The sequence below is a fragment of the Octopus bimaculoides genome, chromosome 8 (assembly GCF_046866305.1).
Source record: "Octopus bimaculoides isolate indiv1 chromosome 8, ASM4686630v1, whole genome shotgun sequence".
Lineage (NCBI taxonomy): Eukaryota > Metazoa > Mollusca > Cephalopoda > Octopoda > Octopodidae > Octopus > Octopus bimaculoides.
In genome coordinates, this window is record NC_142935.1 from 62,715,378 (window position 1) to 62,735,691 (window position 20,314).

A 20,314-nucleotide genomic window follows, 5' to 3' on the forward strand; every position below is an offset into this window, starting at 1 on the left:
CACTTAGAGACAAATGCATGCTTACAAACACAAACACAAACACACAAACATACACATACATGAACAGACATGCTAAACCGGAAACACTATAGACAGAACCAAATAGATTCTAATTTGACTAAAAACACATAACAGAGATGGAGTGGGAGGGCTGTCTATCTATCTATCTATCTATCTATCTATCTATCTATCTATATATATATATATATATATATATATATATATATATATATATATATATATATATATATGTATGTATGTATATATATATATGTATGTATATATATATATATATATATATATATATATATATATATATATATATATATATATATATATGTATGTATGTATGTATGTATGTATACCTGTATATATATATGTATATATATATATATATATATATATATATATATATATATATATATATATATATATATATATATATATATATATGTATATGTATATATACAATGTAAATCTCTGTGTATGTATGTAACTATGTATATATGCATATACACACATACACAAGCGTGTTTGTGTCTGTGTGTATGACTGAAAACCAAGAGGAGATTAGAGGTTTACTCACTCACATCCAAAACTTTTTATATGTGTACACACACACACACACACACACACACACACACACACACACACACACATACACAGAGGAGTTGAGCAGAGCATTGCTATAGGTAGAAGGAAATGAGGAAGGAAAGAGGGAAAGAGATGTTATTGAGTCACGAACTTATCCTACTTCCTGTCACAAGTTGTTTTTTTTATTTTTAACCTGTCATCACCCACATCCATTTCCTTGCCCACCTGTACACACCCACCTTGGTTACAGGAATAATAGACAAACACAGGATGGGTGGGAGGGTATTGTTACCAAGTGTGACACTGGTGCTCTCCCCCCCCTCTCTCTCTCACATACACACACACATACACACATACACAGATAGACATGCGTTTCTTCACTCTCTCTCTCTCTCTCTCGCCTTTTCCTTCCTTCCCTCCCTCTCTCCTTCTCCCTCCCTCCTTCTCACTCTTTCACACATACACACAGATACACACAGACACACACACATTTGTATGTATGATGGAACAGTTCTTTTTCCTCTCTCTCCCTCTCTCACACACACACATACACACATATATATATATACACACACACACACATACACATACACACACACACATACACACATACACACACACACACATACACACAGATAGACACACATTTCCTCACTCTCTCCCTCTCGCCTTTTCCTCCCCCTCTCACCTTCTCCCTCCCTCCCTCCTCTCTCTTTCACACATACACACACATACACACACACACACACACACATTTGTATGTATGATGGAACAGTTCTTTTTCTTCTCTCTCTCCCTCTCTCCCTCGCTCTTCTTCTCTCTCTCACTCCACCCCCACACTTACATGCATGTTTATACATGTGATGGAACATTTGAAGATACAAAGATGTCACAACGAGCACAATGTTATCCAATAATCTTTTCTAAGGGGATGCAACATAACTAGAAGGAGATTTGGCTGCTATTTCTAACAAACAGGTTGCACAACCACACAGAAGCTTATTTGTTGTCGTCCATGTTGTTGCTACTGTTGTCTGTCCCACCCCATCCCTAAGGCCATTTCTGGTCAGGCAAACTTATGATCAAAAGCATTCTAACCATGACCAGCTCATCTTTTACCAGTATGTAAGGAAGCCAGGTGTGATTTTGAAAGCAATCTGGCTGCTATTTCCAGCAGGGAGAGCAACCACATAGAGAATCCATTTGTGGTTCATAGTAGAATTGATTTTCGTTGTCGTCACTGCTGTTACTGCTGCTGCTGCTGCTGCTGTTGTTGTTGTTGTTGCTTAGTTCTAGGTCATCAGTGACCTGGAGCGAAGCAATGGACAAGGACTTCTTTCCAACCGACACCCTTTCCACTGTCTTGACTAAATAATTTTCAGGCTCAGCAGTATCTTGAACAGTGATCCACACCTTGGGGGTGGGGGCCCAAAATCCCTTGTTTGGGAATCATTGGGGTGGTTCACACAAGCACATTGCATGACTTTAAGAGACCCCTTGCAACTTTTCGTTTTGAGGCCCCATCCTTTCAATCAAAGTTCATAATCTACACACCTTTTATTTATAGCTATATTTTACTTTATTCTGTCTGAAGTTCAATATTTCACGTTATCCTAAAGAACATATTTAGGTAGGGACGTTCGTAGTACTCTTTTACTTGTTTCAGTCATTTGACTGCGGCCATGCTGGAGCACCGCCTTTAGTCGAGCAAATCAATCCCGGGACTTATTCTTTGTAAGCCTAGTACTTATTTTATTGGTCTCTTTTTGCCGAACTGCTAAGTGATGGGGACATAAACACACCACTATTGGTTGTTAAGCAATGCTAGGGGGACAAAAACACAGACACACAAACATACATACATATATATATCATCATCATCATCATCATCGTTTAACGTCCGCTTTCCATGCTAGCATGGGTTGGACGATTTGACTGAGGACTGGTGAAACCGGATGGCAACACCAGGCTCCAGTCTGATTTGGCAGAGTTTCTACAGCTGGATGCCCTTCCTAACGCCAACCACTCAGAGAGTGTAGTGGGTGCTTTTACGTGTCACCCGCACGAAAACGGCCACGCTCGAAATGGTGTCTTTTATGTGCCACCCGCACAAGCCAGTCCAGGGGCACTGGCAACGATCTCGCTCGAAAATCCTACAGGAGCCAGTCAGGCGGTACTGGCAACGGCCACGCTCAAAATGGTGCATCTCATGTGCCACCCGCACAAGAACCAGTCCAGGGGCACTGGCAACGATCTTACTTGGCTTGCCTGGTCTTCTCACGCACAGCCCATTTCCAAAGGTCTCGGTCCGTATATATATATACACACATATGACGAGCTTCTTTCGGTTTCCGTCTACCAAATCCACTCACAAGGCTATAGTAGAAGACACTTGCCCAAGGTGCTACACAGTGGGACTGAACCCGGAACCATGTGGTTGGTAAGCAAGCTACTTACCACACAGCTATATTTTTATAAGAATTGTTGCAGGTACCATGAATTACCATTTTATTTCTTGAAATTTTCAGTTAGCATTGAAAGTTTAATTCGTATTCAACACCTTAACCAAAGTAAATAGATGACTCATCTATTTACATACTTTGATCATAACATGGGGCCCCTCAACCATGGAGGGCCCCCTGTGACCATAGGGGTTGCAGGGGCTGAGCAAGGCCCTGGGTTCACAGTGGTAGTACAGGAAAAAGAGGGTCAATGAACTGATTTCAAAATTTATTGAAATAGATTGGCCTTACAAAAACCTTGAAGGTGGGGAAGGGCCCATTGGAAAATTTATGTGTGTGTGTGTGTGTGTGAGTGTGTGTGTGTGTGCGTGTGTGTGTGTACACATTTGGTGTTTGTGTTTATCTCTCATCAACAACTGGTGATGTTTTATTAGTTTTGTTATAATCCCTATAACTTAGCAACTTGGCAATAAGAGACTGACAAAATAAGCAGAAGACCTAAAATAAATGTACTGGGATCAATTTGATCAACTAATTTCTTCATGATAAATCCCCATAATAAATCCACAGTCTTTTGACTGAAACAAGTAAAAAAAATAACAGATTAAAAGATAAATAAATAAGGTGAATTAATAAATTGTTTCCCTTTTATAAATATGGAAGTAAATGGGATGACAGTCAAGAAAGGTTCAAGGCTCCTATGCTGACTTGAGAATTTCTCTATGGTCTAATTCAAGCTTCTAACAGACCTGAAGGATTATGAGTACAAAACAGTAAAGCTTTAATTCATCTTAGAGATTAACAAGCTTCCTAAAACGAAGGTCAGGAAACAGTTTACTAACCTGCAGTGCCACTACTTACACACTATACAAGATTATACACCAAGGTATGAGCCAATGAAAGGTGTTGTTGCTGAAATGTTGTTGTGATTGCTGCTGCTGTTGCTGTTGTTATTGTTTTTAACTTCTGTTCAATCCTTACTGAGCAAAACTCAGACCGAATGCATTTCCGGTGGCAAAGTTGTTAAAGTCTCAGGCAGAATGCGTTACAGCATTTGTTCCAGTTCTCTCTCTCCCCCTCTCTCTCTCTCTCTGTCTCACACATACTGCACAGAGTTCAAATCCCATCAAGGTCAACTTAATTGTTTATCCTTTCAAAGTTGATGAATAAAATACCAGCTTGTTGATGGTCAGCATGAAATGATCTAGCACAGTAATTTGCCATGGCTGAAAGGATATTGAACCTGTTTTGGCAAAAGTACTTTTTGGCACAGGACACACACACACACACACACACACACGTGCTTGGAATTATTCATATACAGATGGAGAGAGTGAATGAGAGAGAGAGATTATAATTACTTAATTGAACACGATTGACACAAACAGTTTCTCTCTCCTCATCCACATAAAAAGAAATATGCTTACACACATAAACAGAGATGAGGAGGAGAGAGAAGAATAAGAAAATAATGGAAGCAAGGAAAAATAGAGGAAAATAGGAAGGGAGATAGAAGAAAAAAAGAAAACCAAAGGAAAGCTAAAAGGGACAAAACTAACAAAGAATTTTCCATATGGGGGTTTAACGAGGTTTTTAAAAAATTATTTTTATTATTTTTTTTTTTTTTCCATTAGCTCTCCTTGAGAGTAACTTGTCACAGACCAGAGCAGGTTGACATGTAAATATTGTGTTCATTCTTGATATAAACATATTCAGACTTACAAAGTTATATACATAGGTGTGTACATATACATATATATATATATATATATATATATATATATATATATATATATATATATATATATATATATATAGGTACATATGGACACATACATATACATATACATGCACACACACACAGACCTAAACACCCACATACAAATCTACTTAACTACACAGATGTACACATCAACCCTCTTACATACACACACACACACCCATGCCTACATATATACACATCTTCCTACCTTCTCATCTGCATACAATCCTACTTCCCTACACAAAAACTCACAGTCATGATATACACCTACCTACACAAATATATGTATACATCTATCTACCTACCTACGCAAATAGTAATAGATATACACACCTATCCACATATTTTATATATATATGTATATATACTCACATGTACACATCTATCTACATGCACAAACACACACTCACATATATATATATATTCTCATGTCTGTACCTATCTACCTACCAACACAAATATACACACATATTCACACTATATATATAAATCAGGGTAAGCAAAGTAGATTGTAATGAACCAGCACAATACACCAAAAAAAAAAATACAAAATAGCATAAAAAAAACAAACATGTATTTGTTGTTTATATCTTCCTTTAACACTAATAGCACCTGAATGACACTATTTCAATTCTCTCACCACCACCACCACCACTGTCGCTGCCACAGCCACCACCACCTCCACCACACTACACAAGAATTATCTTCATCACTACCATCACACTATTCAAGCATCACCTCCATCACCAACACCATCATCATCAGCACCCCATTACACTACAAGTGCCTCAAATCACCAAATAAGATTCTGTGAGGTTAACCAACCAGCTAGAAATAGCAATCAAATCTTCCTAAAAATCACACACTACCGTCTTAGAAAAGGATGTTTTGCATGATATGATACAATATGATCCTGGCTTCTCTGTAGATAAGAAAGAGGGGGAGTTGTCATGGATGGAATGTCTTTGATCATGAGTCTCCTTGATTAGGATTAATCCTGGGGCTAAACAACACAAAATGACCACCACCACCTCTATTGTCATCATCATCATTGCTGAGGCACCCTTTGGTCATGACTGACCATGGGATTGCACCTAGAAAGTTACCCTTTGTGGCACAAGTCCGGGCAAGGTTGTTTATGGGAGACCAGCAGTCGCCCATGCATACCGGTCTCCCCTCTCCACACCACCAGTGTTATCCAAAGGAAAGGCAAAGGCTGATACAGCTTGGCACCTGTGACGTCGCAACTCATTTCTACAGCTGAGTGAACTGGAACAACGTGAAATAAAGTGTCTTGCTCAAGAACACAACACGCAGCCCGGTTCAGGATTCGAACTCACAACCACCTTCACTTTCATCATCATTGGCACTCCGTCGCTTATGATGTCGAGGGTTCCATTTGATCTGATCAACGGAACAGCCTGCTCGTGAAATTAACGTGCAAGTGACTGAGCACTCCACAGACACGTGTACCCTTAACGTAGTTCTTGGGGATATTCAGCGTGATACAGTGTGACAAGGCTGGCCCCTTTGAAATACAGGCACAACAGAAACAGGAAGAAAGAGTGAGAGAAAGTTGTGGTGAAAGAGTACAGCAGGGTTCGCCACCATCCCCTGCCGGAGCCTTGTGGAGCTTTAGGTGTTTTCGCTCAATAAACACTCACAACGCCCGGTCTGGGAATCGAAACCGCGATCCTATGACCGCGAGTCCGTTGTGCCTCCACATTCATCATCAATATCATCATTATAATATGCATTCACTAATACAATCATTACCATCACCTTACCATAAACACCACCACCACCACCACCACCACTGACCTTCACTGGCACATCAATACAACCACCACTACCACCACCATCACTATCACCTCTGCTACCACCATTCTAACATAGTCTTGTCAGAACTACCGCCACCTTGCTACACAGCCCAGGGTGGGGCAGATGAGAAGTGAAATACATTGCAAGTAAACCCAACCACGTCTTAAAACACACAACCTTTATTGACATCTTAGAAGCGGAACAGTTTCCTTTTAAAAGTAATCACAGTCACATTGGTGCCCTGTGCGGGGTTTGTGTTTGTGGGGTACACTGGATATCTTTGATGACTTCCCTTAATTATCCTGACAAGGTCAACTTTATTGATTCATCTACTTATGTTGTTTTTTTATGACCCTGAGTCACCCTTGATCCAACAGGACTATGATCAAAGACTTTCCAACTGTGGCCATGAAATCTATCTATGTACATAATGTAGCTTTATACCAGGTGCCGGGATAGCTGTGTGGCAAGACGTTTGCCTCCCAACTACATGGTTCCAGGTTCAGTCCCACTGCATGGCACCTTGGGCAAGTGTCTTCTAATAAAGCCTCAGGCCAACCAGACCCTTGTGAGTGGATATAATAGATGGAAACTGAAAGAAGCTTGTCATTTCTATACATATACATGTGTGTGTGTGTGTGTGTCTTTGTGTCTGTGTTTATCCCACCATCACTCGACAACTGGTGTAGGTTTGTTTATGTCCCTATAACTTAGCAGTCCGACAAAATAAATCAATAGAATTAGTACCAGGCTTAAAAAATAAATACTGGAGCCGATTCATTTGACTAAAAATCCTTCATGGCTGTGCCCCAGCATGACCGAAGATAAAAGATAATGCCTTCTTCCCATGTTTTCTTCTCAAAGAGTTCCTGCAGTTTTTCTACAGGGAGCAAAAAAGCATCTTTGGTATCCATTTCAACAACTTATTCCACCATATTGTAATTTGAGGGAGATTTATCTGATGTCTCTAACAGGTCAAATCAACCATTAAAAATTTCCTTGTTGGCATAGATTTACTATCAGGTAATGTTTCTCAGTGGGTGTCCTGAGTGGAGTGGTGCTGTGAGGATTGAAAAGAAGGCAAGCAAATTGCCCTGTTTAATAAAATTAAGATGGCTTTTTTTAAATGTTTTTAAATTCGACCAGCACTTTAGTGAATGGAGAAGAAATATAAGTAGCTAAGATTAGATATACAAGTAGTCTTGTCAGTGCAAATTTCAGTGCCTTGACCTCACATCTCTGTTGCTCTTTCCAAATGGGGAAGCCATATATACATCTCCTCAGCAAGACACCTGCTCCTGGCCCTTTATTATATTTCCATATCTCTCAGTCCTATAGCCATTCAGTTGAAAGGTGCCTTAGTTTAAGTCTCCTGATTCTTGTTCAAAACAGGCCAATGTCAACTTTATTTTTCCTTCTTTTAGGTTTCCCAAAATAATTAAGTGCCAATCGGCAAGTACTGTCTGCAGATTCTATTAAATGTACAAAACGAAACATTTTAAATAACAATTCACTGTATAATGAAGCAATGTGTGTACACACATAGGTGCAGGAGTGGCTGTGTGGTAAGTAGCTTGCTTACCAACCACATGGTTCTGGGTTAAGTCCCACTGCGTGGCATCTTGGGCAGGTGTCTTCTACTATAGCCTCAGGCCGACCAAAGCCTTGTGAGTGGATTTGGTAGACGGAAACTAAAAGAAGCCCGTCATATGTATATGTGTGTGTGTCTGTGTTTGTTCCCCTAGCATTGCTTGACAACCAATGCTGGTATTTTTATGTCCCCATCACTTAGCGGTTCGGCAAAAGAGACCAATAGAATAAGTACTAGGCTTACAAAGAATAAGTCCCGGGTCGATTTGCTCAACTAAAGGTGGTGCTCCAGCATGGTCGCAGTCAAATGACTGAAACAAGTAAAAGAGTAAAGAGAGTATATATTAGTGTGTGTGTGTGTGTGTGTGTGTTTGTGTGTATGCACACACACACAGTCCGGATACTTATTGATCAGACCTGTTTCTGTGTTGTGTGTATTGTTTTGCTTCTTTTCTGATTCTGCTTTGCCCTTTTTATTATAAGTAACTGTATAGTGACTTTATTTCTACCCTATATATATATTTATATATATATATATATATATATATATATACATACATATATACATACATATATATATACATATACACATGAACACATACACACACATGCATGTCATTTTATTGAATAGGAAAAAAAAAACAAAAGCAGAATGAATAATATACTCGAAACCATTTCTTTATTAAATGCAATAAACCCAAACAAAGCATATACACATCCACACACATATACACAAACACATGTGTGTAATGTTAGATTTAAGTAGTGAAATTAATCTTCAATGAATGCTATTAAACAATAGACTTTATTTTAATTAGAAAGCAACTTCTTAATCCCCAGAGCATAATCAATAGCTCAACTTCTTGACACTCAAGGTAACAAAGAAAATTAAGGTCTCCTTAGAGAAATAATCCTTTACCAGGAGAATTGCTAGACCCTTATTTTAAAACTGCCCTTATTTGTTAATCCTATTAATTTAGGTTCAAATATACTATCAGCTACATTTTTGATTTGTGAAAATACCACTGAACCTTATTATGGTTTGAGGAGCTTTTTGGAGGAAAAAATGTATGTGTTTTCCAAATTAACCATTTTAGCCCTGAGTATAGGAAGATAACAAGAGCTCCACGACCAGAATACATAAAAATGCACAGTTCTAAATAAGAATGGACTGAAAGTGAACTGCTAAATGAAAACATACTATATTAATGATCATCATCATCATCATCATCATCGTTTAACGTCCGCTTTCCATGCTAGCATGGGTTGGACGATTTGACTGAGGACTGGTGAAACCGGATGGCAACACCAGGGTCCAATCTAATTTGGCAGAGTTTCTACAGCTGGATGCCCTTCCTAACGCCAACCACTCAGAGAGTGTAGTGGGTGCTTTTACGTGTCACCCGCACAATGATATAATCTGGAAATTAGTGAAGACACATGGCTAAGTGTTTTGAGTATTTGGCTCACGATTGTAAGGCCATGAGTTCAATTCCCAGTGGTGCATTGTGTCCTTGAGCAAGACACTTTATTTCTCATTGCTCCAGTTCACTCAACTGGCAAGAATGAGTAACCCTTTATTCAAAGTGGGGAGCCAGCAGAATTGTGAGCACACCGGGCAAAATGCTCACTGGTATTTCATCTGTCCTTACACTCTGAGTTCAAATTCCACCAAGGTCGACTTCACCTTTCATTATTTCGGGATCGATAAAATAAATACTGTTTAAACACTGGGGTCAATGTAATCTACTAGCCCCCACCCCCAAAATTAAATTTCAGGTTTTGTGCCTATAGTAGAAAGGATATATTATCTGGAAATCTGTGAATTTAGAAGCCACACCACATCATTATCACCACTCTTGTCTACTGACTAAGTATCATGAGTCCTCATTTAGCTTTCATCTTTAACTTGTTTCAGTCATGCTGGAGCACCACCTTGAAGGGTTTAGTTGATGAAATCAACCCCAGTATTCATTTTAGCTGATCACCAATGTATGGTCTTTTTAGCTGATCACCAATGTATGGGGGGTATGAATAAATGAACAGTGGTTGTCAAATGCAAAGACATACAAACATACATACACATATGTATATACAGGACAGACTTGCACATTTTCTTTACGTTCTGGGTTCAAATTCCGCTGGGGTTGGCTTTGCCTTTCATACTTTCGGGGTTGATAAATTAAGTACCAGTGGCATGTGAGGTCCATCTACTCGACTGGCCCCCTGTTCAAAAATTTCGGGCCTTGTGCCTAGAGTAGAAAAGACTTCCACACAGTTTCTGTCTACCAAATTCACTCATTAATTGTCCTGGGGCTATAGAGAAGACACCTACTAATCAAATTAGCTTGTAATAACTTTGAAATAATAGCAATAAATACACACACACACACATGTGCACACAGACACACACACACACCTTTTATTATTTACTTGTTTCAGTCATTAGACTGTGGCCATGCTGGGGCACCACCTTGAAGAGGTTTTAGTCAGATGAATCGATCCCAGAACTTATTTTTTTAAAGCCTGGTACTTATTCTATCAGTCCCTTTTTGCCTAACTGCTAAGTTACAGGGACATAAACACACCAACACTGGTTGTCAAGTGGTGATAGAGGACAAACACACACACACACACACACACATGACAACTTTTTTCAGTTTGTGCCTACCAAACCACTTACAAGGTGTTGGTTAGCCTGAGGTTATAGTAGAAGACACCTGCCCAAGGTGCCATGCAGTGGGACTGAACCCAGAACCATGTGGTTGAGAAATAAGCTTCTCACAACACAATCATGCCTATATATTTGTATCTGTAATAAAATACTTTTTTCATAATGACTGTAATAGCCTACTGTTGCAAGATTTGAACCTGTGATCATATCTTAAACAATTTAACACCACTCATCAACCAGAAATATATTTAAAATCAGCAATTTAATATTATTTTAAAATCTTGGACAAAATACCACAAATCCATGGTCACATTTTTCCCCTCTAACTTTGGAATTTATTGATCTAAAAGTAAAGGAAAATTTCCAAATATTTTTTTCTACAAGAAGAAAAAAAGCAACAATAAAACTTTACAAATCATTGATTTTATTTCTTGTTTTCACATATCAAATTGTTACCTACACACACACACACAGACATACACACTCACACAAGCATGCATGCACTCACACACACACACATATATACATGCATATACACACAGTCAAGTTCACATGAAATCTATCTCACCTTATTGATTAAACACAAAGGTTCAAGGAGTAGAAATCTTTGATCTCCTCTTTAGCAAGAGAAAAAAATTTAAAGAAAGAAAGAAAGAAAGAAATAAAGAAGGAAAGAAAAAGGGCCATAGACACACATTAGGAAATTCTTTGATCTTGATGTGATGTGATGGTTTGTTGTGAATTGTGAAACTAAATAAAGTAAAACAATATTAACCTCCCCCATACACACACTCATACACACACACAATCAAAGATCGCAATGAAAGAATTTGAAGATTGATTTATCTTCTTATCTTTGAGTGATTTCTGTGGGGCTTTTGTTTTATTTTAAAATTTTGTTGTCTGTTTTTCCTCGTTGGTAAAGACTGATTAGTTAAAATCCAGTATTCTACGAGCTTCCACTGCTTAAACAGGTTTTGTGATAATGTCCTTGGTCACCTTACCCTACTTCTCTTGGATCTGGAATCTTTAACAGAACTTCTGTATTTCAAATTGGAGAATAATCCTTTCCACTAAAGGCACAAGGCTTGAAATTTGGTAGAAGTGAGACTAATTGATTACATCGACCCAACTGGCATTTTATTTATCTACTCCAAAAAGATGAAAGCCAAAGCTGACCTCGGTGGAATTAGAACTCGCAAGGTAAAAACAGACAAAGTGTCACTAAGCATTTTGCCAGGTGTGCAAACGATTCTGCCAGCTTGTTGCCTTATAAATGGGAAATGTATAGACTGCATGACTCCTAGGCATAGGAGTGGCTGTGTGGTAAGTAGCTTGCTTACCAACCACATGGTTCCGGGTTCAGTCCCACTGCGTGGCACCTTGGGCAAGTGTCTTCTACTATAACCTCAGGCCAACCAAAGCCTTGTGAGTGGATTTGGTAGATGGAAACTTAAAGAAGCCCATTGTATATATATATCATCATCATCATCATCATCATCGTTTAACGTCCGCTTTCCATGCTAGCATGGGTTGGACGATTTGACTGAGGACTGGTGCAACCGGATGGCTACACCAGGCTCCATTCTAATTTGGCAGAGTTTCTACAGCTGGATGCCCTTCCTAACGCCAACCACTCAGAGAGTGTAGTGGGTGCTTTTACGTGTCACCCGCACGAAAACGGCCACGCTCGAAATGGTGTCTTTTATGTGCCACCCGCACAAGAGCCAGTCCAGGGGCACTGGCAACGATCTCGCTCGAAAACCCTACAAGGCCAGTCAGGCGGTACTGGCAACGGTCACGCTCAGGATGGTACATCTTATGTGCCACCCGCACAGGAGCCAGTCCAGGGGCACTGGCAATATATATATATATATATATATATATATATATATTTATATATGCATACATATAGGCGTAGGAGTGGCTGTGTGGTAAGTAGCTTGCTTACGAACCACATATAGGTATGTATGTGCATGTGTGCATGTGTTTGTGTGTACCCTTGTCTAAGACATCACATGATGATTGTAAACGATCCTCATTGTCATAAAGTGAAGTTGTTTTTACCAATCTTCTGCAAAAGACTTGCCTAGCTATGGGGAGATATTTATTACCTTGATTAATTACAGGTGAGGGTAAACAATAGGTTGTAAAATATCTGCCAAAACAGAAATCCTAACTCAGGTAAGCATGGAAAAATAGATGTTAAATGATGATGACAATGATTAGCATCATCATCATCATCATCATCATCATGAGTTCTGTCTGAAACATTCAATTTTGTCTTTTTCACATTTCAGCAGATACAGTAATCCCTCGATTATCATGAGTGTTATGTTCCAAAATTGCCCCGTGATAAGTGAAGATCCATGAAGTAGAAACAGTACTGTACTGTATATTTTTTTTTTATTATTTTTATAATTTGCATATATTTATCTTATTATAAATGCAAAACAACACAAAAGAGAAATCAACGGAAGCTTAAATAATAAACCACGATAGGTAGACCGCGATATGACAAGGGATTACTGTATAGTAATACTGAAAATAATGTAATTATACTATTTAATACAAGGTGTATTAAAAAATTAACCAGAAACAATTAATGATTATTCCTCTTAGGGCACACCTATTTAAAAATGATAATTAAGTTAATGTTAGCATATCTAACGTGGAGGCGCAATGGCCCAGTGGTTAGGGCAATGGACTCGCGGTCATAGGATTGTGGTTTTGATTCCCGGACCGGGCATTGTGAGTTTTTATTGAGCGAAAACACCTAAATCTCCACGAGGCTCCGGCAGGGGATGGTGGCGAACCCTGCTGTACTCTTTCACCACAACTTTTTCTCACTCTTACTTCCTGTTTCTGTTGTGCCTGTAATTCAAAGGGTCAGCCTTGTCACACTGTGTCACGCTGAATATCCCCGAGAACTACGTTAAGGGTACACGTGTCTGTGGAGTGCTCAACCACTTGCACGTTAATTTCACGAGCAGGCTGTTCCGTTGATTGGATCAACTGGAACCCTCGACGTCATAAGCGACAGAGTGCCAACAACAACAAGCATATCTAATGCTAAGAGTATTAAAAAGCTATCTAGAAACATCTAAGAGGAGTGCTGAAAAGTTCCTGGCTTTAAGGGTATTGCAAAAGGCCCAACCTTCTGAATTCTTTTACAGGGCTTAAAAAAACTGAAGGACCGCTGCAATAAATGTGTGAATCTGGGAGGGGAATATGTTGAATAAAATCATAATTAACTGATCCTCCTGTATTTTCTTTTACTCAAAAACAGGAAATTTTCAGCACCCCTTCATATGTGGTGAGACAGATAGACAGATATAGACAGATAACATTGAAATACAGGAAGCCTTGTAAAGTTAAATAGCATAATTTATGTAGTGAGACAGACAGACATAGTTACTTAATATTAATGAATTTAATAAAGATTGTATTTAAAAAACTAATTAGAAAAATACAATATTAGTCATTAACTAGTATTATTTTAATTATTTCAGCAACAATGGAAGACCACATTAAATGTTGTATGGTCACTCATTGTGACATTGTCTGTGAATCATGGCCTTCTCCATATTCGCTGAACTAATGATGAGAGAACCAGTAAATAAATATACAAGATTGTATGCTGGTTACTATGGACATAACATGGATGAATGGTTAAGAAGTTTGGCTTCGCAGTCACCAAGTCCTAGGATCAATTCCACAGTATGGCATGTTGAACAAGTACCTTTTACCATAGCTTTGGAGTGACCCAAGGCTACTGAGTGAAATTGGATAGATGGAAACTATGTGAATCTTATCAGATATATTGGGTTGTCCGGAAAGTTCATGCCGATTTATAGTAGCTTACCTTTCGACTTATTTGCCATGAAACCACCTCGATTCTGGGAAGAGGGTATTTTTAAGTTAAAGGAAAGATGGAGACGCATTGTGCAACAAAATGGTTCATATTTGGTTAATTAAATGTAATGGCAAGTATTTATTGACCTTTTTTTTTTTTCCTTTAAAAATCGGCACGAACTTTCCGGACAACCCAATATTTTAGCTGTATTATAAATATCCAGCCTTGTCACATACTGTACTTCATAATAATTCTACTAAAGAATTATTTTAAGGGTTTGTGGAAGTTTCTGTCAGGTCGCATGGTAAATCAATGAGATGGTAATTCCTGTGGTTTGATCAACATTAGTGAGGCTTGAATGCAATTTGCAAGACCATGAACCCCGAGGGGGTACCTTTATGCTAGGGAATGAGGGACAAAAGTGGGTAAATGTATGACAGAAGGGGCCAACGCAGAACAGGTTTCATACTGTAGAGGAACTAAGTGACTGCTCAATTTCAGATGAGAGGCTCAAAGTGATCAATAAAGAGCCATTATACAGGCCACCACCAACATGGTTTATTGTGTACTTCAACAGAGGTTTGCTTATTTTATACAAATACTTTATATATCATTATCTCCAATTCCAATTCTTTCAGGCTTTAATATAGAAAATAATATAGTGAAGGCACATGGCTCAGTGGTTAGAGCATTGGGCTCACAAACAAGAGGTAATGAGTTCAATTCCCGGACTGGGCTGTGTGTTGTATTCTTGAACAAGACACTTTATTTCACATTGCTCCAGTTCACTCAGCTGTAGAAATGAGTTGCGACATCACTGGTGCCAAGCTGTATCGGCCTTTGCCTTTCCCTTGGATAACATTGGTGGCATGGAAAGGCGAGGCTGTTATGCATGGGCAACTGCCGGTCTTCTGGGCAACTACCGGTCTTCTGGGCAACTACCGGCAACTGTTATGCATAGGCAATTGCCGGTCTTGCCCAGACTTGTGCCTCAAAGGATAACTTTCTAGTCCCCTATTCATTCATGATTGAAGGGAGTCTTTTATTATTTGTCCTTATAGTCATACATACAAGAATAGACAGAAAACTGAGCCAGGAACTAGCTTATAATTTTTCATTGAGGCACACGAAAATTCTGAACACCAGCATGCATACACACACACACACACACACAGACCACAGATATGCATGTTCTTATAGACAAACACATATCCATGTGCACACAAACATATACGCTAGGAGTAGCTGTGTGGTAAGTAGTTTGCTTACCAACCACATGGTTCCGGGTTCAGTCCCACTGTGTGGCACCTTGGGCAAGTGTCTTTTACTATAGCCTCGGGCCAGCCAAAGCCTTGCGAGTGGATTTGGTAGACAGAATCTGAAAGAAGCCCATCGTATATGTATATATATATATATATATATATATATATATATATATATATATATATATATATATGTATGTATGTATGTATGCATGTGCATGTGTATATTTGTGTGTCTGTGTTTGTCACCCCAACATCACTTGACAACCGATGCTGGTGTGTTTACGTCCCCATAACTTAGCAGTTTGGCAAAAAAGACCAATAGAATACGTACTAGGTTTACAAAGAATAAGTCCTGGGGTCGATTTCCTCGACTAAAGGTGGTGCATGCACACACAAACACACACACAGACTCACACACACACACACACACACACACACATACACACACAAACATACACGCACACAAACAAAGAAACAAACATGTCTCTTCTCGTTATAGTGTATCAGCTTACAATGATCATAAGTAATTTACATAATCCTTTGTGAATACCTGTAATTACCTGTAATTATACAAGCACACAGGAATAATCAAAGAACTGACATGATTATATGTAAGTGGAAGCACTCAGTGTGTTCAATTTGTCAAATAAAGACAACCGACCAATTCATCTTATGCCTTTGTGAAATTTGGAAGAAATTTGAGAAATCATTCAATGCATTTCCAAAACAGGTCAGTCTAAAGGTTTGGGTTACCGTAGCTATGTTTTGGAACTGTACAGATACCATTTGAATGCATTTTACACTGTGTGTAATAAGTACTCTGAATTAAATTATAAAGTTTTCATAGCTTGCTAAATGTAATGCAAGATGAATAACTTGATATATATATATATAGAGAGAGAGAGAGAAAGAGAGAGGAGGGGAAGAGAAGAGAGAGAGAGAAAGAGAGAGGAGAGGAAGAGAAGAGAGAGGGGAAAGAAATAGGTGGTGAGAGTGTGTGTGTAAATTATATAAACAGATAGATTGATAAATAGATAGATTTATAGATAGATAGACAGACAGACTGGCTGACTGACAGACAGAGAGACCGACAAACAGACTGTCAGATAGATAGATAGATAGATAGGTAGGTAGGTAGATAGATAGATAGATAGATAGATAGGTAGGTAGGTAGGTAGATAGGTAGATAGGCATGTAGGCAAAGAGAGAGCGAGAGAGAGGGGTGGGTAAACAAATAGATAAACACATGGACAGGCAGACTGACGGACAGACAGACAGACAAGCTGGTAAAGCAATGGATAAAGAGAAAGGAGAGATATGCTTACAGACCGACAGGTAAGCAGACAGTCAGACAGACAGGCATACAGACAGAGAGATAGACAGATAAATAAACAGTCTGATGGACTGATAGGTAAACAAACTGATCGATAGTCAGATATGCAAATAGATATATAGACAGACAGACAGAAAGAAAGAAAGGAAGAAAGAAAGACAGAAAGTGAGACAGACAGACAGGCAGACAAACAGACAGACAGACAGACAGACAGACAGACAGATAGATATATAGATATAGATAGATAGATAGATAGATAGATAGATAGACAGACAGACAGATAGACAGACACATAGACAGATAGACAGACAGACAGACAGACAGACATACAGACAGATAGATAGATAGATAGATAGATAGATAGATAGATAGATAGACAGACAGATAGAGATAGACAGAGACAGACGGATAGACAGACAGACGAGCAGGCAGACAGACAGACAGACAGACAGGTTTGCATAAATAGTGAGAAAATAGACAGACAAATAGAAAACTACTAGCTATAAAGTTAGAATACACTCACATTAGCTCTATATATACTTTCTGTTCAGACAACTAGTGTAGAATGACCAACAGGCTTCTACAAGACTACTTAAATTAAGAGGCATCAAAAAATAAGGCTGGTTCATAGGTGAGTCAATGAATGGTTGATGGTGTTGGGGTGGGGGGTGTCCTTTTATTTGTGTATTAATTCAGGTAGTTAAAATAACAACTTATTCACCTGCCTAGAATAACAAAATACATCTATTCTCAAGAGGCACTCCTTATCATTATCAACCAATGAACTGGTAGAAGGATATACATGGAATAGCTGATTGTAAAAGACACTACAACATACACACACACACATGTGCGCGCACACACACACACACAGACACACACACACACACACACACACATGCACATGCATATATGCATAAAAATAAACAAGTGTTTAAAGGTGTGTTTGTGCATATATCTATATATGCATTTACATTCATAAATATATATGCATGTAGCTGTGTGGTAAGGAGCTTGTTTCCCAACCACATAGTTCTGGGTTCAGTCTCACAGCATGACACCTTTGGCAAGTGTCTTCTACTATAGCCTCAGGCCAACCAAAGCTTTGTGAGTGGATTTGGTAGGTGGAAACTGAGAGAAACCTGTTGCATATATACATATATATCCCATGCCGGTGACACGTGTAAAGCACCATTCGAGCGTGACCGTTGCCAGTGTTGCCTTACCGGTACATGTGCCGGTGGCACATGAAAAACAACATTCGAGCGTGGTCATTGCCAGTGCCGCCGGACTGGCTCTCGTGCAGGTAGCATGTAAAAACACCTCTATAACCAACACCGTAATGACATAATTACAACATCAAAATGCAAGATAGAATCACGGTAATAATGTAAGACAAGGGAATCCGAGAAAACTGGTGGTGGTCTGTGTCAGGAATAAAATTATTCTGGTGAAGTATATCAGTTTGGATATGTTTGCATGTCATGAGGACAAAAGGAAACTGATACTTGGGGGCTGACCCTTTGTGTAAGAGAGAAGAGACCCTTTCAAGTGAATTTGTGTTTTTCTTTTGTTTGTTGGTCACATGATATGTTGTTGTTGTTGTCTGCTCTTTCCATTTGGTCACATTATATAGATTGTTTAGTTGCTCAATGTGTAAACAAATAATCTCCCCACCACTCTCTCTCTCTCTCTCTCCCTCTCCCTCTCTCTCCTTTTCTTTTCCGATTCAGCTACATTTTCTGCTGTTTTGTTTCTTCTCCTTATTATGCTTATCCTTGACTTCCCCCTAATACACTTGCTTCCTCTTTCTTCTCCCTTTTCTGGTGTTGCTGTTTTTGCTTTTGGTAGGCAGCGGGTCTTGAAAACCACACACACACACACACACACACACACACACACACACACACACACACATTCACATACAAACAAATACACATGTACAAACATACATTGTTGTTGGCACTCTGTCGCTTACGACGTCGAGGGTTCCAGTTGATCCGATCAATGGAACAGCCTGCTCGTGAAATTAACATGCAAGTGGCTGAGCACTCCACAGACATGTGTACCCTTAACGTAGTTCTCGGGGATATTCAGCGAGACACAGTGTGACAAGGCTGACCCTTTGAATTACAGGCACTACAGAAACAGGAAGTAAGAGTGAGAGAAAGTTGTGGTGAAAGAGTACAGCAGGGTTCGCCACCACCCCCTGCCAGAGCCTCGTGGAGCTTTAGGTGTTTTTGCTCAATAAACACTCACAACGCCCGGTCTGGGAATCGAAACCGCAATCCTATGACCGCGAGTCCGCTGCTCTAAGCACTGGGCCATTGTGCCTCCACAAAAACATACATATACATGTACAAATACACACACACACACATTCACATACGCACATGAACTCCCCCTCACTTCTGATTCTATAATATATAAATGATGTAGGGAACATAAGAGGTAAATTCATTTTAATTACAAAAGAGTGAAATTGATACAGCTGTCGAAATGTCAGACAGAATGTCATGTGGTATTTGATCTACCTTTCTACATTCCAAGTTCAAATCCTGTTGAAGTCAACTTTACAGTCCATCAATTTGGGGACTAATAAATAATCACTAACTTAGGGCAGTGGATTAGAAGAATTCTGAGAACAGTATTTGATAGATGTCTTGGATAATATCGATGCCATAAGGTAACCACTGATCATCTATAAAAAATATTTGCTTGGCTTGCACCTTAGAGAGGAAATTTTCAAGGGCAAATTCATAGTTTCATGAGACATAAAAAGTCCCAGAAGGATGTGAGTATTTTTAGATTAGTAACAAATTTAGGATGCATGTTATTCAGTTGGTTTTAATTAGAATGCAAATTGCACAAAAATAAATTAAGGAATGGAATGCAAAAATGTCTTGAGATAAATTGTTGTTAATAACATTTTAATTAATTAAGGCAGCGAGCTGGCA

At 39.0% G+C, this 20,314-nt stretch overlaps 1 protein-coding gene across 10 annotated transcripts in view; it reads right to left on the minus strand.

Annotated features, from left to right (window-relative positions):
• The window catches only part of LOC106883493 (uncharacterized), a 379,952-nt gene that overhangs the window by 191,535 nt on the left and 168,103 nt on the right, over positions 1-20,314 (minus strand). The window contains exon 1 of one of the 10 annotated variants that reach the window (XM_089356622.1): positions 17,881-17,985. The exons of 7 other annotated variants lie outside the window; for them this stretch is intronic. The gene's annotated coding sequence lies outside the window, so the exon portion shown is untranslated. Of the gene's footprint in view, positions 1-17,880; positions 17,986-20,314 lie in introns of those variants that run through there. 2 more of the 10 variants (XM_089356617.1, XM_089356605.1) reach the window with 2 other exon arrangements.